Raw genomic sequence first — 24,096 nt, forward strand, 5'->3', positions numbered from 1 at the left:
TTTATGTGTGTCTGCCTTCTACATAGCGAGCCTGGTATGCGCTACGTCAATGTGACGCCATGGGAGAGGTGACGTCGAGCCTGCACTGTAGCGCTCCCCCTGCCTCGCTGGTACAGTATACACAAGCCGTACAGTCCATGCCAGGGAGAAAGAGAGGGGAGGAGGGAAAATCTTCCGAGTCTTTGTCAGGTGTTGGCTGAAATGGCGCGGTAGGGCATGTGTTACACTGTTTTGCTTGAGGACATGTTCATATTTCAAACGTCTTATATTTTACTATTCTGCCAACAAGTGCAAAAGTATAAAACTATGTGGTACAGACATGCATAAATGTGGCCTCAGTCAGTGTTTTTGTTTTCACTTTGAAATGCTCACTCCAACGCTGAAGTTAGTAATCATTACCGTTTAATAAAGTGTGTAAAGTTAACACATTATGAATGTGTGCGCTTGTGAACTTTTATCTTTGAAAGACTGGAAGGCAACCTACCGTCAGACTGATAGATTGGCCCAAAAGAGGGGTCATTTTGTAATTCACTTCAAAATGATATATAAAATGAATATATTAGTATGTAGTCATTTATGAATGCAAAAATGACTATAAACCCATTTAAAAAAAAGCAGGTACATTATAAGGCAGCAAAGCAGGTTGGATTTGAAATCCAAGGGTGTCCGAGGCGCGCCCACTAAACAAACTATGAAACATACAAACTCAATAATGGCCAATCACAAGACGCGTAATTTCTTGGCCACGTTCTAAATCTGGCCAATGATCAGCTCCCGGAGGCGGGGTGAGAGCTTGACGCACTGAGGCGCGTGATTGACGCAGGCAATGTTACTAAATTTAGCAGCGGGCGGCCCGGCGGTGTGAGATAGTAGATCCTTCATTCATTGTGCCGGGGCGGGTCCGTTTATTTTAGACATTTGATTGTGTTCCAGCCAATCCAAATATAGTCGTAGACAGGTATTTTTAGCGGAAGCGTGTCCCCATTACCTCTTGCCAGGGAACAACCTTATGATATACTCATACTGTAATGGGAGAAAGTAGACTGAATCGATAACCTCTGGTTATTTCGCTCGTTTGCAGGTTGTTTTTCTCTCCATTCGTACTATGTTTAAACAATTTTTTTTTTTTAACTATGTAACCTCGCTCGCTTGGGTCTCCGGAAAAGCAGTATAGGTGCGGTCACTAAACACGTTTCGGTTGTTTTGTAGCCTAAATTATTTTTTGTTTTGTTATTTTTTTGGTAGTAGCATACGGTTTTAAAGGCGAATGTTAGAAAGGGACAACACTTTTTGCGTTGTAGTTTATCCGGACTCGCTACAAAATATCTCTGAGTAGTCTCGATACAATATAGTGCACCGTGTCTGTGGGCGAGGAAGGGTTACAGTTAAAATAAAATTAGGTAAAATATCACAGGTAATGTTTCATCCTCAACTGAAGAGAAAAAATAGTACTGTGTAAGCTGCACTTGTGAAGCACAGAAAATCATAATACGTCAATGTAATCCCCATTCAGAATTTTTTGACTATTTCCCAACTACAAGAAGTCCAGTAGCACATGAGGTGGTCTGTAGTTGAGGGGAACATGCTCTCCGTCGCGAGACCTCGGGGCTGGGTATGGAAACGGTGTGCGCGCGGAGGAAAACTCACTCCTCGGAGCACTGTTACTTTGCCGTCACGGGGAATCCCCTCTCCGTGACCTTCCCCCGCCTCTTTAGCGATTAACGAGGTAGCGGGGAAACCGGGACAAGACAGAGACAAGACCGATTCTGCTTGGGTGGTTAACAGACAAATAGTCTGATAAAATATCACTTAACACACTTTTTAGAACCAGATATAAATTAACAGTGAAATATATCGGGAAAAGTGTAAAACTGTTGGTATATCTTGAAAATATGATGGCCCTATTCATCTTAACCTGAAATGCTATGAAGGTCAACTAATTACCTGCACCTAAACACCTTCATATATGTTACTCTGTAAATACTAATAGGTATCTAAAAAAAAAAAAAAAAAGAAATAAAATAGTTGACTTAAAGGAACAGTTCACTAAAAAAATGAAAATTCTCTCATCATTTATTCACCCTCATGCCATCCTAGATGTGTATGACTTTCTTCTGCTGAACACAAATGAAGATTTTTAGAAGAATTTCTCAGTTCTGTTTGTTCTCACTATGCAAGTGAATGGGTACCAAAATTTGGAAGCTCAAAAAGTGTATAAAGGCAGCATAAAGTAATCCATAAGACACTGGTTAAATCCATATCTTCATTAGCAACATAATAAGTGTGGGTGAGAAACAGATCAATATTTAAGTCTTTTTTTTTTTTTTTACTATAAATCTCCACTTTCACTTTCACATTCTTCTTCTTTTGATTTTGGCGATTCATATTATTTGTGCATATCGCCACCTACTGGGAAAGGAGGAGAATCAATAGTAAAAAAGGACTTTAAAATTGATCTGATTCCCACCCACACCTATCATTTAGCTTCTGAAGATATATATTTAACCACTGGAGTCTTATGCATTACTTTTATGCAGCCTTTATGTCCTATTTTGAACTTCAGAATTTTGGTCTCCATTCACCTACATCATATGGACCTACAGAGTTGAAATATTTTTCTAAAAATCTTTGTTTGTGTTCAGCAGAAGAACGAAAGTCATACACATCCGGAATGGCATGAGGGTGAGTAAATGATGAGAAAAATTTCATTTTTAGGGGTGAAATATCCTTTAAGCTTTATTTTTTACGATTGTTACTAATTTTAATAAAGTTACCGTTACTCTCAATACCATAAAGATGTTAATAATAAAAACAATCCAGTGTTCTTAATTAAAAAGTACTTGAAATGTAACATCTTGGAATTACAACTGAAATATGTACGTTCTTTAAACTTTGGTTTTGAGTACAACTATCTCAAAATTATCAAGTACAAAATTGCGGTGTGTGGGATACCCATAAGCCCTTGCACTTTAATAAATTATGTATGTTTGGTCAAGACATGAGAACTTATGGAGGAATAATTGTTATTAAAAATTTATATAAACTCAGCAAAAAAAGAAATGTCCTCTCATATTCAACTGCTTTTATTTTCAGCAAACTTAACGTGTAAATATTTGTATGAACATAAAAAGATTCAACAACTAAGACATAAACTGAACAAGTTTCACTGACATGTGACTAACAGAAATTGAATAATGTGTCCCTGAACAAAGTGGGGTCAAAAGTAACAGACAGTATCTGGTGTGGCCACCAGCTGCATTAAGTACTGCAGTGCATCTCCTCCTCATTGACTGCACCAGATTTGCCAGTTCTTGCTGTGAGATGTTACCCCACTCTTCCACCAAGGCATTTGCAAGTTCCCGGACATTTCCAGGGGGAATGGCCCTAGCCCTCACCCTCCGAACCAACAGGTCCCAGACGTGCTCAATGGGATTGAGATCCGGGCTCTTTGTTGACCATGGCAGAACGCTGACATTCCTGCCTTGCAGGAAATCATGCACAGAATGAGCAGTATGGCTGGTGGCATTGTCATGCTGGAGGGTCATGTCAGGATGAGCCTGCAGAAAGGGTACAACATGAGGGAGGAGGATGTCTTCCCTGTAACGCACAGCATTGAGATTGCATGCAATGACAACAAGCTCAGTCCGATGATGCTGTGACACACTGCCCCAGACCAGACGGATCCTCCACCTCCAAACCGATCCCGCTCCAGAGTACAGGTGTAACGCTCATTCCTTCGACGATAAACGCGAGTTTGAACATCACCCCTGGTGAGACAAAACCGCGACTCGTCAGTGAAGAGCTCTTTTTGCCAGTCCTGTCTGGTCCAGCGAAGGTGGGTTTGTGCCCATAGGTGACGTTGTTGTCAGTGATGTCTGGTAAGGACCTGCCTTACAACAGGCCTACAATCCCTCAGTCCAGCCTCTCTCAGCCTATTGCAGACAGTCTGAGCACTGATGGAGGGATTGTGTGTTCCTGGTGTAACTCGGGCAGTTGTTGTTGCCATCCTGTACCTGTCCTGCATGTGTGATATGATATGTGCAGGTGTTGTTACACGTGGTGTGCCTCTTCGAGGACGATCAGCAGTCCTTCCTGTCTCCATGTAGTGCTGTCTTAGGCATCTCACAGTACGGACATTGCAATTTATTTCCCTGGCCACATCTGCTGTCCTCATGCCTCGCACGTTCACACAGATGAGCAGGGACCCTGGGCCTCTTTCTTTTGGTGTTTTTCAGAGTCAGTAGAAAGGTCTCTTTATTGTCCTAAGTTTTTATAACTGTGACATTAATTGCCTACCATCTATAAGCTGTTAGTGTCTTAACGACCGTTCCACAGGTGCATGTTCATTAATTGTTTATGGTTCATTGAAGAAAAATGGAAAACATTATTTAAATCCTTTACAATAAAGATCTGTAAAGTTATTTGGATTTTTACAAAATGATCTTTAAAATACAGTGTCTTGAAAAAGGGACGTTTCTTTTTTTGCTGAGTTTAGTTTTAATTCCTATGACTGTTGTTTTGTTGTAGCTGGTTGATAGTTGAGATATGTATGAAGTAACCATGAGGGTGATTAGTGTTACCTCTGGTGAACTTGGAGCCTGTTAATTTTAAGTCATTCATCTCGACTCAGTTGTACTTTACAAAAGTGCAGATTTATGTGCACTAAGAATTACTGAGGGGAATCAAATGTGCCATATGGCTAACCTAGAGTCCAGTCATAATTTCCCTTATACTGTATAAGACGTGCTATAACTAAATTTAAATAATTAAATAAAAGCAATGATACTTCAATCACAGATGAGTTAAGTTCACTTGTAACTAATAAACTGTACTTAAATAATTAAGTTCACTTTACTTGAGCCAAATAAGTATGTTTACTTAAAGCATGCAAACCGATTGCCTTAAAAAAATCTAATTAAGGTCAACTAATTAGATTTTACAGTGTACTCAGATGTTAGTAGTATGGAAGGCTGCATGCAAGTTCTCACATAGCTTATTTGAAATAAGGATCTTTAATTGTAATTGTTAGGACAGTGGACTGAAACCATAAGAGCAGACTTATTATGAATAGTATTTTTATAATTTCACATGACTGAATATACAGACAAATGACAATTGTTTGAGAAAAAAGGAGTTACATTTATAAAGGTCTTGAACTTCTCTCTTTTCCTTGAAAAGAGTGAATTTCTACTTAAACTCCCACATTTCCCATATCAGTGACTGTATAAAGAATCTGTGACTCATGGATATCTGAATGGCTTTTACAGCACTGACTCATCATATTGGACAAGGGAACACTCCCTAAACTGAGGTGAAAGTGACAGGCCTAATTGTCAGGTGATAACTAAAATATATTAGCTGATTTTATTAGCACAAACCGGTAGTGATGAGACAGCGTAATTATGTCTCACTTAAAGACATTTAGTGAAAATTGGTTAAAGTGTGACAGGTAATTCATAAAGTGGGAAGATATTCACATTTTTATATAGCTTAGGCAATTGATGTGGAACTGAGTGTGCATTTTGTTGTATTAGTGCTTAAAACTTATATAAAGCTTATCACCGGCTGACAAGCTGAAAGGTTCTGCATGGTAAAACACCATTTGTTAGTGAGTCTTGTGAATATGAGTACACTGTAAAAAGAAATCCTGTTGTTTTTACAAAAAAACAAAACAAAACAAAACCAAAAAAAACTGGCAGCTGTGGTTGCCAGAATAATTATGTAAAAAATACAGTAAAAATGTAAACAACTTTACAGAAAAAAATAAAATAAAATACAATAATTTGTTATATTTACAGTAAAAAAACAAACAAAAAAAAAAATCATAAACTTGATATTAGCCTTGTGAAACTGTAAAAATCTGCTTTTCACTTTATAATGTTTTGTTACTCACCGTAGTAATTACAGAAGAACACATGATGACATTAAGTTCACCAATAGTGTCTCTTCCAGGAGCAATGAGCAAAAAAACATGCAGAGACAGTGCTCAGTGTCACTCACACAAACACTAAACACCATCAGGGTAACACATGTGAAATTAAAATAATGCAGTAAACATTAACTAAACTACATTAAATATAAAACAGCACACCCCAATGTACGTAACTGATATTAAAAATAAGAAGAAACATAACTGTTCCCATAAAATATAATGAAATATGATGGGTCATGCAGGGAATTGTGGGAACGCCCGATTATAGTTTTTTACTGTAATTTTAACAATAATTTACTGTAAAAATTGTACATGTACTCTCTTGTTAAACACTGTAAATTTTTACCATTAATTATACAGGTAAATCATACTTTTTACATTATCTTGTAAAAACTACTGTATTTGTCTTTTAAAATATATTAATTTTTTTTACTGTATATTTTACAGTTAATACTCATTAATCAATTAACCTTTTTTCTGTAGCATTTTGCAGTCTTTTACCGTTACAATTACAGACATTTTTTACAGTGTAGGTGTTTGTGTTTATGCATGGTGTTTACTCTCAAGCATTGACCTGGATGTGGGAGTAAATTGTTTTTAAGTACAGTGTGCTTGAATATGCGTGCTTGTATGTGTCAAAAAAATGTAGATACTATAGAGGCTTCATTGCATGATTATTTCTGTTTATTTGTTTGTGATATGTGACTCACTCTTCAAAATGAACTAAAATAATAGTAGCAGAAAAGTGCAGTTTCTAGGAGTGGATATAAATGTCATTTTGCAAGTACAGACATGAGGTGAAAGGGAAAGAACAAATGCATTTGCAGGTTCAGTATTTTTGGGAATGAGTAGACAAGAGAGGAAGCCCTCTTTACATGTCTTGACTTTAAAGGGGTCATTTCATGAGGAATCAAATTTTCTTTGATCTTTTGACATTCTACTATAAATACATTCTGTAAATTTCAGAACTCAAAACTTAATCCCCAATTTAATAAAAGCATTTATTGAAACCAAGATGAAAAAATACCTCGTTCTCTACTTCCGTGACTTCCCTAAGTCATTTGGGGGCCCATTAATTCATGACCACTTCTACAGCGAAAAAACAAACGCCTACTTTACGTCATTGCATCCTTGGCCCTGCCCACTGGTGCTTCAGTTCGTAAACTGAGAGAGAGCATGACAGACAGGACTAGTATGGCTTAACTATTCCTCAACACCAAAGGGGACCATCTGGACTATTTTGAATAATTTTCGTATATAAACATGCACTACACAGACGTCTTTGACTGCTGTCATGTATCTGGCTCTGCTTTTCAAATACACGGTGTCGAATTTCAACTCAGAAAAGGAGACCCCATCCTGTTTAATTCAGCTGCTGTGCCTCTTGCTGTTTTGAGCACAAACTCGTCATGGGCACAGTTCTTTCGCTTATCTTTGCTATTTTTAATTGTTTTTTTTTTTTTTAGGGCTGGGCAATTCATCGAATTTTATTTTCAATTATGATCTTGGCTTCCAACGATTATGAAAACAAGATAATCGAGATAAAATGGTTAATGTGCCACATTCCATTTTGCAATGAAACACCCCGGAGTTATATCTTTAAAGCATCCTTTATTAAAGTTCAAATAATAAGGAAGTGGTTTATGAAAAGAAACTCAGAAACTGGCATTTCTCTGTGTGGTCAGCATCGCGTCTATGAGTTGCATGAAGTGACCGGGTAAGAGATTGAATCTTCTCCCAGCTGATGCACACTCTGATAACATTTCTGCAGCTAGATTATAACGTAGTGAATCATAATATAAGTGTCATGTTCACGGTGTGTTCACAATCTTATCATGAAGAAAATTGGCGGTACGCAGCTCTATTATGGATCGAAGTGAACAAAGTGTAGAGAGTGTAGTATTAGCCCATTATACACTGGAACAAAATACATTTTTGATTAGTCTTTTTTGGTTTGCTTTCCAAAGTAATATCTAAAACTCCTTTAAAACAACGTACATTTACTTTAGGAGCTATACTGCAGAAGAAAAAATTGTTATTGGCGAATGTTGAATACAATATTTAATCAGGGCTCGACATTAACGCTAACAAGTGGATTTTTGAAGGGGCAAGTGAAAGAGAATTTTATTTGCCCGATCGGACAAGCAGACTGATTAAAACGTAAATAAAGAAAAAATAACCGGCTATATTTGTGATAGCCTAGGCCTGTGTCACTTATTAGAAAGTTCATATTCTTATTCTGCTGTTGAAAGTAATCCAGAGCATGTCATTTTATAATTCACAAGCGATCTAGTGACAGCTGCGCCCTGTTTGATGGACATGCGGCGTATGTGTGTGTGCTGAACAAGCGTGTGTGTTCCGAAAATGCTCACGTTAATGCGCATGTTCAAATACATTTAAAAATTCTGCCAGAATGCCCGTCTTCGTGAGGTATTCATGTAAACACAGAGAGTGGTGTTTAAAGTGAACCTAAACAGCAGATTTGTTTTAAAATGTCAGACTTGTAAGTACAAATGTAAGTTAATAGACCTGCTGCTGTCTAGTGTAGTTTGTCTTTATAATAATCAAACATATCATAACAAGAAAATTAGAAAACACTCACTGCTCTTGACAGGATAACTTTAGTAGCTTTAATACATTAGGTATTAATGTATTATAATCATACAGTGAAGACCAGTATTAGTTTTATGTTGCATTTCATTCTGAATGTTTACTTGAATAATTGATAGCCTACTGCTGTTAAAACTTTTAAAGCTGTTAAAAAAAGCACTGAATTTTCTTAATTTGTATTTTTTGTTCTATTATTTTTAATCTTTCTATTCATTGCTGTTATTTATTGTTATTTTATTACTGACTGTTTACTAGCCTTGAATAATTACTTAAGAACTTGATTCTTCCATAATTAACAAAGTAGTTAGTGTTATTATTTGTTGTGGTATTGATGCTGGTATTGAGAATTGTCAAATTTCACTACCGACTACTGAAATTTTGGTATTGTGAAAATTTATAGCCTTTATTGTACATGGTAGATCTTGCTGCAATAACATGATGAAAAAGTAGATCTCATTCCATAGAACTATGAGCATCCCTGCTGTAAATGGTGGCGATGGAGGCTTTTCTTTATTTGACTACCATACGTAACATAAAATAATTATCATATGACAATAGCCTCCTCCCCTACCCAGTACAGTTTACATTTCAAATCAAATCAAATCACTTTATTGTCACACAGCCATATTCACAAGTGCAATGGTGTGTGAAATTCTGGGTGCAGTTCTGATCAATATAGCAGTCGTGACAGTGATGAGACATATACCAATTTACAATAACATCAAATTAACACAATTTAAACATCTGATATACACATAATTACACTCAACAATATACAAATAATAACATACACTGTACAGTATACAATACGCACTATATAGATACACATTATTCAATAAACATAAAAAATAAAAATATATAAAAAAGTATATGTAGTAGTAAATATAGAATGTACAGTATTGTACTGTATTGACATTCAGGCTGTCGGTTGATAGTCAGTTGTTAAGAGACAATATAATATAATAATAATATAATTTATGACAGTCCAGTGTGAGATATAAGAGTAAGGGTAATAAAGTGCAGTGCTGATGTATTTTGATCGTGGGAGATCAAGAGTTCAGAAGTCTGACTGCTTGGGGGAAGAAGCTATCATGGAGTCGGCTGGTGCGGGTCCTGATGCTGCGATACCGCCTGCCTGATGGTAGCAGTGAGAACAGCCCATGGCTCGGATGGCTGGAGTCTCTGATGATCCTCCGAGCTTTTTTCACACACCGCCTTGTATATATTTCCTGGAGGGAGGGAAGCTCACCTCCGATGATGTTCAAGTTCAAGGAAATTCACTGTTAAAAAGACAATTTTTTTAAAAAGTTCAATAAATGCATGATGTTTCCAAAGTCAGTGAGTAATTGTGTTAAATAATCATGATCTCAATATTGACCAAAATTATCACGATTATGATTTTTGCCAAAATCGAGCAGCCCTAGTATGTAAACATGCACGAAATGGACTTCTTTGACCGTTTTGATATGATTCCAGCGACGTGATATTGTTTGTGCGTATATTCACTGTGCTTTGGACTATGTATTTGCATTTTTTCGGCTCATATCAGTGTGAATTACTTGTGAACCAGTCATAATACGATTCAAGCTTTGCAAAGGAACTGTTATTGAAGAATGGGGCAGTTAAAAACACTTGGACCCAATGAAAAACGTAAGTAAATCATTTAATTCATGAATATTTAAAATGTCATGACTGTTTGATAGTTTATGGTGCTAAATGTGTTAAAAGATGTGCTTGAGATGAACAGTGTAATATATTCGGATGCAATGCGTTGGATGTGCGTTATGTGTAAACCATGAAATTTTGTTTTATAATATTGTGGACCTTGTTCATTCTCTTCCGACTGAGTTTCAACTATGGCTGTATTTGAAGAGCTGCAGGATGTTAGCCAATCATAACAGTGGGTGTTTAAGTAGAAGTTTTAAGGAGGTGCTTAGGCCAAAACCGAGGGTTTCAGACAGATGGCCAGAGACAGGGTGGAAAATTATCATAAATGACTAAATTATGACTGTTTTGGTGCCTAAAAAAAAAAAAAAGAAGCTTTACTTACATTATCAGTAGACCTCAGGGAAGATAATAAAACTATATAAGAAAAAGAGCATTTTATGACCCCTTTAAGACTGCATTAATCATTAAATCTTATATTTCTTTATGACTTTATCTGACTAGAATTTATAGCATTTTATCTTTTTGGATTTTTTCCCCTTTTTCTCCCAATTTGGAATGCCCAATTCCCAATGTGCTTTTATTTATAGCGTTTTATTTTTAATTGTTTTGAATTTTTTGAATTTTTTCCCCTTTTTCTCCCAGTTTGGAATGCCCAATTCCCAATGTGCTTTTTGAGTCCTCGGTTGTGTAGTGATTCGCCAGTGAAACTGGGTGAATCCCAGTTGCCTCTGTGTCTGAGACCGTCAACCCGTGCATCTTATCACGTGCCTTGTTGAGCGTGTTGCCACAGAGACATGGCACGTGTGGAGGCTTCACGCCATCCACCACGGCAATCACGCTCAACTCACCACGCGCCCCACCAAGAACTAACCACATTATAGCGACCATGAGGAGTTTACCCCATGTGACTCTACCCAATTTGGTTGCTTAGGTGACCTGGCTGGAGTCACTCAGCATGCCCTGGGATTCAAACTAGTGAGCTAGCAAACTCCAGGGGTGGTAGCCAGCTTATTTTACCACTGAGCTACCCAGGCCCCCCTTTATAGCATTTTATTAATCCTTGCTGCTAATAATGCGTAATTTAAAGGTGTTTGTTAAAAAGATTCAAATAAATAGTATATAGGTGGGAGGGGAAAATGAAATTATATGCCACAATTATATCCAATTATAATATATCCAATTATATCCAATTATAATTTAATCAGCATATTCATAGAGAAAATACATAATTGCACTGTTAATAATAATAATAATAATGCATTATTATTGGTGAAAACACTATCTGCCTCCTAATTGCTAAATAATGTCACTTAGATTGTCTGTGACAAGCTCCCACCGTAAACCACTCCCCTAGGGTTCTGCTAAATGAGCCTCTAAAAGGGCAAAAATCACGAAAGAGAAACAAAGTTGATTCTAGTCTGTGAACCATGTGGGTGGATGCGTGCATCTCACCCTCGTTCCACTCCTCAGTATTTGAGTATAGCCTCTGCTGCCTGGGGGTGTCAGAACAATTGCAAAGAATTCTGACTGATAGTCTAGCAGGTGTTCATAGGTGAAGTATGCAGGCTGCTTTTGTTGTCAGTGTGCCACTGTGACAGTAAGATAAATGCTGTTTAGAGCTGAGACCCATGATTCATGTGGAGTTGACTATTGATCTTAAGTACCATGTAGTATAAAGTAGTATAATGTCAATATCTTTACATGAATTATATCCTCTGAATTTTGATACAAAAACAAGTATTAAACAAAATTTGCTGACTGCAGACACAATCACCTAAAATGTAATCAGGAAAAAGTTAATAATTAGTCACAAATTAAAAACAAAAATAATATTCTAGTTATTTGCACCTTTGCTCTAATTGAAAGGCTCCATAATTAATTCAGATGAGATGAAGGAAACTGAGTTATATTTATATGAACACAGCATTGAATAAACTAAAAAAACTAATTTCAAAATGCTATGTGTGTGCTTCAAATAGATGCAACACTTGTTTCTGTTGTAGCATGGTAAATAAAGACTTTTGCAGTTTGAACTATGCATGTGAGCATAATAAGGGATACCCATGTACAAACCTCCTTGGAATGTGTTTGTAGTAGTTTTTGTTTTTGTGTGTGTGTACTTGTGTTGAGCTTTTTAGGGGAGCAGACCATTACATGCTGGTTGTCTGTTGGCCAGGTAAATTAGTTCCTGAAAGACAAGACCCACCCCCAAGCCATTGCTGAAAGAAGGAGAGAGAGTGCACAGAAAAACAAACATCCTTTAACCTAAGATAATAGCCCTAAGAATGGTATTGTCATCAGTTAGGACACAGATACTCACAAACACACACACACACAGAGAACACGGATTACTGCTTAAGGTGTGTAGCAATGATGTGTGATATGTTTTAAATGTCAGAGCGTTGGTGTGCTCTCTGGTCTTAAATGATGGGGATTGTCATTCATTTATATACCATGATCAGTGTTGGGGAGTAACTGAATACATGTAATGGGATTACGTATTTAAAATACAAAATATAAGTAACTACATATTCCACTACAGTTACAATTTAAATCATTGGTAATTAGAATACAGTTACATTCAAAAAGTATTTTGATTACTGAAGAGATTACTTTGCATTTTATTGTAATTTGTTTCATTTAATATTTAGTCCTTTCAGATGGAAAACATTTATACATATAAATGATGCGATCCAAAGTGCATTTGAACAGCGGTGAAACACTTTCTTATGATGTGTTACATTCATACGAGCAGACAGAGAAGTAAGTTTGAAGTAAGTTTGGAGCAGAAGAAATAGAAATAAACCTTGTGTAAATTGTCAGCTTTACGCTAAGCTTAAATGCTATTTCTAGCCATTTTACATGCACGTTACCAGGCACGATCATATTTTTTTATCAAGAAAATTCACGTTGAATCTTAATTAATTTTTTTCTAGTAAGACCTTTGATATTAGGGCAAGAATCGTATTCTTGATAATAATTTTTTTCTTGTTTTCCTGTAAAAAAATATCTAAAAATCCTTAAAACAAGATCAATTTGATTTATCTTGTTTTAGAAACAACACTGCATAAGATATTTAGGTTTTTCAGAGAATGTATTTTTAACATGTGTATTTTGTCTTACTGTACTAGCAGTTTTTATATTCTAAACAAGTGAAAAAATCTACCAGTGCTGAAGAAGTAATCCAAAGTATTTAGGTTACGTTACTGACCTTGAGTAATCTAACGGAATACGTTACAAATTAAATTTTACAGCATGTATTCTGTAATCTGTAATGGAATACATTTCAGAAGTAACCCTCCCAAACCTGACCATGGTTAATCACTTGAGTAATGACACATCTACAATTTTGATCAAATATTTCCTTAAAACATTTCGTCATTTTTATTTGTATAGCACATTTCTTAATACACATAATTTCATAGCAGCTTTACAGAAAATCAAACTGTACTGCCTATAATGTCTTAAACAGAAGTTGTCACTTTTGAAAAGCAAAATTATGCTAAAATAACTTGTTAGATTATTTGCAATTTTGGGCCTATTTTCCCTAAAATTTTATTCTAAAAAAAACAACAACAAAATACCAGTTTGGACCTTTTTGTGACGTTCCAATAAATTATTATTTAAATATTGATATACAATATATTGAGTGTTGTACCCAATTTCCTTCATAGCTGTGCTAATTTCACTTCCTTTAAAAAAAACCTTATCAATACCCGTTTTAGTAACTAACTGTACATTTTACCTTATTTAAAGGTGCAGTATGTAACAATTTTCATGTAATATTTGCCTTTTTTTTGCCAATGTGTGAACAGCTTGTAATGCAACTTTAAAAAATGAGCCCTTCCTGGGCTTCCTAGGTTGCCTATTAAAGCCTGTAGGCTGATTTTCATGCAAAGGGAACGGGTCGGTTTTGCCGGGAAAATCCAAAGAATGTGACATTTATGCGTGCTCCCAAGAGCCTTCTACTGAATCCCGTCTGGCTAAGCGGTAACGTGATTGTGGTCGAGCGAAAACTAGAGTGAACATCGGCAGGGCATTTGATTCCTGGAGGGACATTCGTTCAGTTTTGGGGATCAAAACCGACCCTGAATTGGTGTTCTTCTTATTGGACAGGTAAGCTTACATAACTGCAAAGCATGTGAAATATAGTGCCATAAGGATTGATCTGTGTAATTTTAGCTAACTTAATCTTGCCTGCTAACGCTGACGAATTGCAAGCTACCTTGCTTCGTAACTTTCAAATAATTTCAATGATCTTCTCTTTATACTAAATGTCTGGTATACAGGATAAATTTAAGCAAATACGCTGGTTTCTTGATCGTAGCACAACATATGACATTCATAACATACAATAGTGCAACATAACTGCAGTGCAACAGTAAACTGTCTGGTATAGTTCGGTAGTATGTAGATGTATGTGTGTATCAGTATGCTATGTTAGCTGATAAGTAGTTTTAGTTTAGTCTCAAAGTTTGTAGTAAAACAATCATGACTGTCTTATTTTAATTATGCTACCTTATCTGTCAGCATGATGCCGGTGGATCACGTTCAGTCTCTTTGTACGTTATGTCATTGTTTTGGCCGATGCTTGCTCGCATCCCTATGGAGTGTGTGCACGAGTGTGAGCACGAGCAACAGATAGCTGGCTGCAGATGGCCACAGGTGTCATTAATAACAAGGGTTTCTGAATCTTACATACTGCACCTTTAATTGTAATAAACATTTTTTTTTTTTTTTTTTTTTTTGCATTTGGTGTACCAGTGGCATTAAAAATTGTTTGTTTGGTCTCCAAAACTATAATGTCAAATGGTTTATGGCTTGAGTGCTACATATTTAGCCTGCTCTATTTGTCAAAATGCAACCCATTTCTGTTAACAAGAATGCAAAATTGTTTGTACTATTTACTGTATATCATAGTTTAGTGTTTTTTGAGATCCATGAAATCAAGCAGAAAATTATTTTCACATCTTTTCTGAACTTCTAATCATATGCTTTTTTCCAGACAACTCGGAATTGTCCCACCTCCTACTTGAAAATAACTACTAGAATGGTGCTCGGACAGCCAAGATCAATTAAACCCAACTTAAAGGAGAAGTATTATTTGACACCATTTCTAAGATGGAGGCTGGATCATGTCAAAAGGTAAACACAAACATTAAGTTCCCTATCTGTCACTCACTCGACGTTGTGTCGATGTAGTGACACTAGGGGTCACTCTTGGGAGCCCGAAACACCTCTGGTCTTTGATAAAAGGCCAATGAAAATTGGCGAGTTGTATTTGCATGCCACTCCCCCGGACATACGGGTATAAAAGGAGCTGGTATGCAACCACTCATTCAGATTTTGTCTTCGGAGCTGAACGGTCATGCTCATTGAGCTGAATTCTCACGACTGTTCATTCACCTCTCCACTATATTTCTCTAAAAGAGTGGCACACACGGAACATATCTTTAAAGACGTGTCTTTTTAAAGATGCCTTTCCGATTGTGTGTTATTCCTGGTTGCGGTCGCTACCTCTCAACTTCAGACGTTCACGATCGCTGTCTTTCGTGTTTGGGCATGACCCACATGGAGGCAGCATTCGTGGATGGTTCATGTTCTCACTGCGAGAACATGACCATGGCAACGTTGCGGTTGCGGCTTGCTTTCTTCCCGGAAGTGCACTAGGAGCTGACAAAATCGTGGGAGGCACCTTTTACTGCCCGGTCCCGATTTCTCAGTTCCCCCGCCCTCACTACCCTCGATGGCGGGGCGGCCAGGGGCTATACGGTGATTCCCCCGGTAGATAAGGTGCTCACGGTGCACCTATGCCCACAGAGCGCCGCCACCTGGCGAGGACGCCCAAAGCTCCCGTCCAAGCCCTGTAGGTTCACGTCGTCCCTGACGGCCAAAGCCTACAGCGTTGGTGGACAAGCTGCCTCTGCCCTGCACGGCATGGCTCTCCTGTAGGTCCACCAAGCCAAGGCGCTAAAAAAACTGCACGAGGGTAGTTCCGCCCCAGATCTGATGCAGGAACTGCACTCGGCGACCGACCTCGCTCTCCGAGCAACGAAGGTCATGGCACAGTCTCTCGGGCGGAGATGTCCACGTTAGTTGTCCAGGAGCGCCACCTTTGGCTCAACCTGGTCGAGATGGGTGAGGCCGACAAGACACGGTTCCTTGCTGCCCCCATCTCCCAGGCTGGCCTATTTGGTGACACTGTCGAGGACTTTGCCCAGCAGTTCTCGACGGTGAAGCAGCAGACGGAGGCTATCCGGCATATCCTGCCCCGGCGCGGCTCAAGATCCCGCACCCCGTCTGCTCGTCGCCAAGGGCGTCCCCCTGCGGTGACTGCACCAGCTCTGCCACAGCCCGCCCCTTCGGCCCGGCCCTGGCGTGGAGCCCACCGCAGGAAGCAGACGCCACCCGTCTCATGGCCGGCCGCTAAGAACCCACGAAGGTCGTCAAAGCACCCCTGAGACGGGCGACCCAGGGTCAACGAAACCCACTGCATTGGAGCTGGTAGTAAGACCACTCCACCCCCCGGTGGAGGGCCGGGTGGAGAATCTTTTGTTGCCTTTTTATTTGATTTTGCTGCATGCCCAAGTGGCTGCGGTACCCAAAAGTTCAGCAAAAGAGCGGTTTCATCACGACCACCGTCCACAGATTTTTTCCTTGCAGGATTGGCGCTCCAGCGGCAGTCTCCCCGCCCCTGTGTGCTCAGCTGTGGCACACATCTGCCCCCGATGTGACAGTCTCCACGGGTTGCGAGGACAGGCCTCTTCCTCCCCCGTCCCAAGCTGTTCCGGGGGTGGTCACAAGGAGCCAGGTAAGTGCTTCGATGTCCCTAGACTCAGCACGGCCACGACATGGTGTGGCACCTCGAGCTCTGCCCCACTGCGAGGCCCCACCAACCGGAACGTCCAACTATGTTGTCCCTTTGGCCTCCCTTGCGCGGAACTTGGATGCGTGGCTTGTGCTTTCCAATCCGTCGCGATGGCTGGTCCAGACCATCTGACCGTCAGTTCGCCAGGCGTTTGCCCAGGTTCAGCGGTATCCACTTTACCTTGGTGAAGGATGAAAACGCTGCTACCTTGCGTGCGGAGATTGCTACCCTCCTACGGAAGGGTGTGATAGCACCTGTCCCTCCGGCCGAGATGAAGAAGGGGTTTTACAGCCCCTACTTCATCGTACCGAAAAAAGGTGGTGGTTTGCGGCCAATCTTGGACCTGCGAGTACTGAACTGGGCTTTACACAGACTCCCGTTCAAGATGCTGATGCAAAAACGCATTCTGGCAAGCGTCCAGCAACAAGATTGGTTCGCGGCAGTAGACCTGAAGGACGCGTACTTTCACGTCTCGATTCTACCTCGACACAGACCCTTCCTGTGGTTTGCATTCGAGGGTCAGGCATATCAGTACAAGGTCCTCCCTTTCGGCCTATCCTTGTCCCCTCACATCTTCACGAAGGTCGCAGAGGCAGCCGTTGCCCCATTAAGGGAAGTGGGCATTCGCATTCTCAACTAACTTGATGATTGGCTAATCCTAGCTCACTCTCGGGACATGTTGTGAGCACACAGGGACTTGGTGCTCTCGCGCCTCAGCCGATTAGGGCTTTGGGTCAACTGGGAAAAGAGCAAGCTCCTCCCGATTCAGAGCATCTCTTTTCTCGGTTTGGAGTTGGACTCAGTCTCTTTGACAGCGTGCCTCATGAACGAGCACGCACAGTCGGTGCTGGCCTGTTTGAAGGCATTCAAACAGAAAACAGCGGTTCCACTGAAACTCTTTCAGAGGCTCCTGGGGCATATGGCATCCTCAGCGGTGGCCACCCCACTCGGGTTGATGCATATGAGACTGCTTCAGCACTGGCTTCAGACTCGAGTCCCGAGATGGGCATGGTGCCGCGGGACACATCGCGTGGTCATCACGCCGGTCTGTCACCGTCTCTTCAGCCCTTGGACCGACCTCTCATTTCTACGGGCAGGTGTTCCCCTAGAGCAGGTCTCCAGGCACGTCGTGGTCATGACAGACACCTCCAAAATGGGCTGGGGCACTGTTTGCAATGGGCACACAGCCACCGGCTTATGGACGGGCCTGCGGCTGCGTTGGCACATCAACTGCCTCGAGATGTTGGCAATTCTGCTCGCCCTGCGGAGGTTCAGGCCGTTGATCCAGGGCAAGCTCGTGTTATTTCGGACAGACAACACTGCAACGGTAGCATATGTCAACCGCCAAGGCTGTCTGTGCTCTTGTTGTATGTAACAACTCGCCCGCCTTCTCATCCTCTGGAGTCGGCAGCACTTCAAGTCACTGCGAGCCACTTACATCCCGGGTGACCTCAACACTACAGCGGACACGCTGTCATGGCAGGTTACCCTCAGGGGAGAGTGGAGACTCCACCCTCAGGTGGTCCAGCTGATTTGGAGTCAATTTTGACAGGCACAGGTAGACCTGTTTGCCTCCCAAGAATCCTCCCAATGCCCGCTCTGGTATGCCCTGACTGAGGCACCCCTCGGCATAGACGTGCTGGCACACAGCTGGCCTTCTGGCCTATGCAAATATGTGTTTCCCCCAGTGAGCCTACTTGCACAGACCCTGTGCAAGGTCAGGGAGGACGAGGAGCAGGTCGTCCTGGTAGCACCCTACTGGCCCACCCAGACATGGTTCTCGGACCTCACGCTCCTCACGATAGCCCCCCCAGGCGAATTCCCCTGAGGAAGGACCTTCTTTCTCAGGGATGGGGCACCATCTGGCACCCACGACCAGACCTCTGGAATCTCCATGTCTGACCCCTGGACGGGACGCGGAAGACCTAAGCGGTCTGCCACCCGCGGTGGTAGACACGATCACTCAGGGTAGGGCCCCCTCTACATGGCGCCTGTATGCCTTTAAGTGGCGTCTGTTCGCTAAGTGGTGTTCTTCCTGATGGGAAGACCCCCAGAGATGCGCAGTCGGATCGGTGCTTTCCTTCCTGCAGGAGAGGTTGGAAGGGCGGCTGTCCCCTTCCACCTTGAAGGTATACGTTGCTGCTATAGCAGCACACCATGACACAGTGGACGGTAAGTCCTAGGGTAGAACGACCTGATCATCAGGTTCCTGAGAGGTGCCAGGAGGCTGAACCCCTCCAGACCGCGCCTCATTCCCTCATGGGACCTCTCTGTAGTTCTTCAGCCACCTTTTAGCCTTTGCAGTCAGCTGAGCTTAAGGCACTTTCCTTGAAGACTGCCCTCCTGACTGCGCTGACTTCCATCAAGAGGGTAGGAGACCTGCAAGCGTTCTCTGTCTGCGGAATGTGCCTGGAGTTCGGTCCAGGCTACTCTCATGTGATCTTGAGACCCCGACTGGCCTTTTAGGGACCAGGTGGTGAACCTGCGAGCGCTGCCCCAGGAGGAGGCAGACCCAGTCCTGTCGTTGCTGTGTCCGGTGTGCACTTTACGCATCTATTTGGATCGCACACAGAGCTTTAGGATCTCTGAGCAGCTCTTTATCTGCTTTGGTGCACAGCGGAAAGGAAGAAGCTGTCTCCAAGCAGAGGATCGCCCACTGGCTCATTGATGCCATAGCTATGCCATATCACACCCAGGACGTGCCGCCCCCGGTAGGGCTACGAGGGGTGTAGCGGCCTCCTGGGCCCTGGCCAGGGGTGCCTCTCTAACAGACATTTGCAGAGCAGCGGGCTGGGCAACACCCAACACCTTTGCAAGGTTCTACAACCTCCGGGTGGAACCGGTTTCATCCCAGGTAGTGGCACGCAATACAAGCGGATAAGCCTGGGATAGCCGGCCGGGTGTATTGCTTGCACATAGCGCCTTTCACCTCCTCTGAGCTGAAGACGTGCGCCATTAATTTCCAGTAGTGTTCACAAACTATGTTCCCTGGTTGACTTCCTCCGAGCCCTGTGGCAGTCGAGTTTTCAGAGAGACTCACTGCTGGCCCAGTACACGTGCTAACTAAGAGCGCTGTTCTGGGGTAGGTGCTCCGCATGTGGCGGTTCCCTGTAAGGTAACCCCATGCGATGTATATCTTCCGCTAATTCGTTTCCCTGTTGGCAAACTGCGTCTTCCTTGGGCAGATTCCCCTCTGCCACAGTCTCCATGTTTGTAGTAACTCCTCCCCCGTTGAGTAGGATCTACCATGAGACTCTCCACATGGTCAACAAGACCATGTGACATATTTTTCCACTTAAATATCCCCCCTCTCTTTGGGCGAGGTGTGGTCTCCACGGTGTCCTCCCCTTGGGAGGGACACCCCCCGACTAGACCTAGTGGCCCAGTCGGATAATCCCCCTTGTTTTTTAGGGAGTGGAAAAAAAGAAGGGGAAAAGAGGCCATGACTGGGTTAGCCTGTCTCTATCTTTTGGGTAGTCGACACTCATAACTATGTTGGGGGAGGTTACGTGTCGGCCTGGTGCACTGGCTACAAGGCACACAGTCGTCTGCCCGTCACACACCACCAGTTCACGTAACACAGTTCAGCCAGTTGCAGCATTTTATATAGGGACCCCTAGTGTCACTACGTCGACACAACGTCGAGTGAGTGACAGATAGGGAACGTCCTGGTTACTTGCGTAACCTCCATTCCCTGATGGAGGGAACGAGACGTTGTGTCCCTCCTGCCACAATGCTGAACTACCCGCTGAAATGGCCAGACCTTGTCTCGGCTCCTCAGCATAAAACCTGAATGAACCTGAACCTTTTATATCCGTATGTTCGGGGGAGTGGCATGCAAATACCACTCGCCAATTTTCATTGGCCTTTTATCAAAGACCAGAGGTGTTTCGGGCTCCCAAGAGTGACCCCTAGTGTCACTACATCAACACAACGTCTCATTCCCTCCATCAGGGAACAGAGGTTACGCAAGTAACCAGGACGTTTTTCACTTCAAGGGAAAGAAAATTTATTTTGCATCAATGAATGCTTACATTTTCACCTATTTTGTTGTTAATTAGCTATTAGCTAGCCAACTAGCTAGAAAGTAAGCTAACAGACATCTAGCTTGTTATAACATCTGGAAGACTGTGTGACCATGACATTTGACAGACTGGAGCGCTTTGAGGTCGAAAGTGGTGAATTTATACACCCACCTTCATCTTCAGCTGGAACGCGGCAGCAGTTGTGAATCAGCATATCAGCATCTTGACATTTAAAACCTGGGGTCACTCTTAGTGATATTTAAGCACTCACAAAGGGCGTATTGCTCACTGTTTTAGTATATTCATAGAGAAAGTTGTGAGAACAGTTTTGATGATGATAACACACAGTCTCACACATGCATACACTGTGTGGGTTTTGAATCCCTGTCCCTGCCATTGTGGATTGGATGAAACTGTGTCCCACATTAGTTTAAATGGAAATCTCCCTATAAAGTCTGCCAGTTTTCGTCACATCCAGGAATCACCCCTCTTCATTGCTTTGAACTCTCACCGGGATCCATACCAAACCCCTGCCACACCTGCTTACCGACCAACACAAAGCATAGCAATGTGTATGTGTGGGAAGTTGTCAATAATTTTGACATAACTTACATAACAGTTACTTGTTGATGCAACTTTCATTCAAGAGATTGAGATGGAGGGGAAGCACAGGTTGAACAACTATTAATCACCCGCAGTTAAACCTGCTTTCTGAACAAATGACATTTTGGCTTTTATAAAAACTAGAAGCTATCATTTTCATCATGAAACCCACACACACTTACAGAGATTGTGACATGCTAACACTTAGGTAAACAGCAAATACTTTTACCCTCTTAGTTTACTAAATGACTCAGAGGGTCAGGCTCATGTTCAGACAGGGATTTCCCACCTCACACCATCAGTGCCTTTGAAGAAAGCCTCACAGAAAGTCATTTGCTTCAAGGTTCAACGTGTTGTGCATTCTGAGATGCTATTCTGCTAACTACAATTCAGCCACGGCCCGTGCATTTTAAGTCTAGGCCTTCAGTGCGATTCATGTCATTAAGAAAACACAGTTTCACAATAAATAAGATGCCGTATGCCCATCATACATTACATGACAGTCAACTAATAATACCAATTGACATTTTAAAAACACATACATGCACGAAAGCCAGAACCAAGGAGGTTTAATACCAAAAAAAAGTTCTCTAATAATATTTGCGATTTAAATTTTGCTTGTAATAAATTTTGTTTCATCAGGGTTCACGGTTACTTTTCAAAACTTGATCTGACACTGAATGCTCAAGCAGCCTAATTTGCACTTTGAAAACTCCTGATGTTGCTATAACAATGCAAAAAGCACTTACCAGTTTGCTTGAAGTGAAAATCAGTCCTCCTTTCCTGTTTAATTAATCAACCGCACAATCATGCAGAACATCTCAGGTTTGTAAATCCATAAGGATCTCTTTCTTAATGCTGGCAATACCAGCAGTGATGACAGCCAACTCGTCAGCAAGATCTCGCGCTCTTCGCTTTCAAATTATGTACATCACTTTAAGCGTGAGAAGGACATATCCTAGAGATAACACCAACAAGAACAAATAAATCAATCTGATTGGCTGATGAATCTGACAATCAGACTTTAGATGCCTGTTCACTGCAGTGTTGAGGGATTCTGTGGAAATTCTGAAGGCCTGACCGGGTGGAGCTTGGCTTCGGGCATGCGATTTGTGAAACCGTTGTCACATTTTGCTTGTAAGCATCGAGGAATAAATTCTGATTGGATACATTTTTTAGTTTTTTTGCTATTCTTTGGTAAATTAATTAGGAGTGGAAAGTGATTGAAAATACATATACAAACAGGCCAATGAGAATGAAAGGATGAAAAAATATTTATTTATTAGGCATGTTATGCCAGCAGAGAAGGCTTTGCTGGCCCTGAGAAATCGCCACTGCTACAATTGTACAGAGGGTTTATCTGAGTTACCGTAGCCTTTCCGTCACAAGAGTCTGTCACAAGATGTTTCCGTCTGCAAAACTGTGGCTCACTGGATGTTTTTTGTTTTTGGCACCATTCTCAGTAAACTCTAGTTACAGTTATGCATGAACTCCCAGGAGATCAGCAGTTATAGAAATACTCAAACCAGCCCATCTGGCACCAACAATCATGGCATGGTCGAAAATCACTGAGATGAAAATTTTTCCCCATTCTGATGGTTGATGCGAACATTAACTGAAATAATTTTACCTGTGGCTCTGTCCGCTCCCCCAGAGACCATTCCTCCTGCGGCTCCGCCCACTCCCCCAGAGACCATTCTTCCTGCTGCTCCGCCCGCTCCCCCAGAGACCATTCTTCCTGCAGCTCCGCCCGCTCCCCCAGAGACCATTCTTCCTGCTGCTCTGCCCGCTCCCCCAGAGACCATTCTTCCTGCAGCTCCGCCCGCTCCCCCAGAGACCATTCTTCCTGTGGCTCTGCCCACTCCCCCAGAGACTCCTCCTACAGCGGCTCTGCCGCCTGACCCTGTCTCGGCCCTGCGGCCGCCTCCCAGGCCTCCTGACCCTGTCTCGGCCCTGCAGCCATCTTCCAGGATTCCTGACCCTGTCTTGGCCCTGCGGCCGCCTCCCAGGACTCCTGATCCAGTCCCCACCTTGAGGTCATCTCCTTGGTCTCCTTGGTTTCCTGGCCGTCCGCCTGATCTGCTCTGGTCTCCCTGGTCTCCTGGCCGTCCGCCTGATCTGCTCTGGTCTCCCTGGTCTCCTGGCCATCCGCCTGATCTGCTCTGGCCTCCTGGGCATCTGCCTGATCTGCTCTGGTCTCCTTGGTCTCCTAGTCATTCGGAGGAGGAGAAGGAGAAGAAAAGTTTCTGTTCCAGAGTCTCCGCCCATGCCCATGACCACAGAGGTCATTCACGAGTCTCCGCTCATGCCCACAACCACAGAGGTCTTTCCCGAGTCTCCGCCCATTACCACAGATGTTGTTCCTGAGTCTCCACCCACGACCACAGAGG

Source organism: Myxocyprinus asiaticus, chromosome 16 (genome assembly GCF_019703515.2).
Source record: "Myxocyprinus asiaticus isolate MX2 ecotype Aquarium Trade chromosome 16, UBuf_Myxa_2, whole genome shotgun sequence".
In the NCBI taxonomy this organism is placed as follows: domain Eukaryota; kingdom Metazoa; phylum Chordata; class Actinopteri; order Cypriniformes; family Catostomidae; genus Myxocyprinus; species Myxocyprinus asiaticus.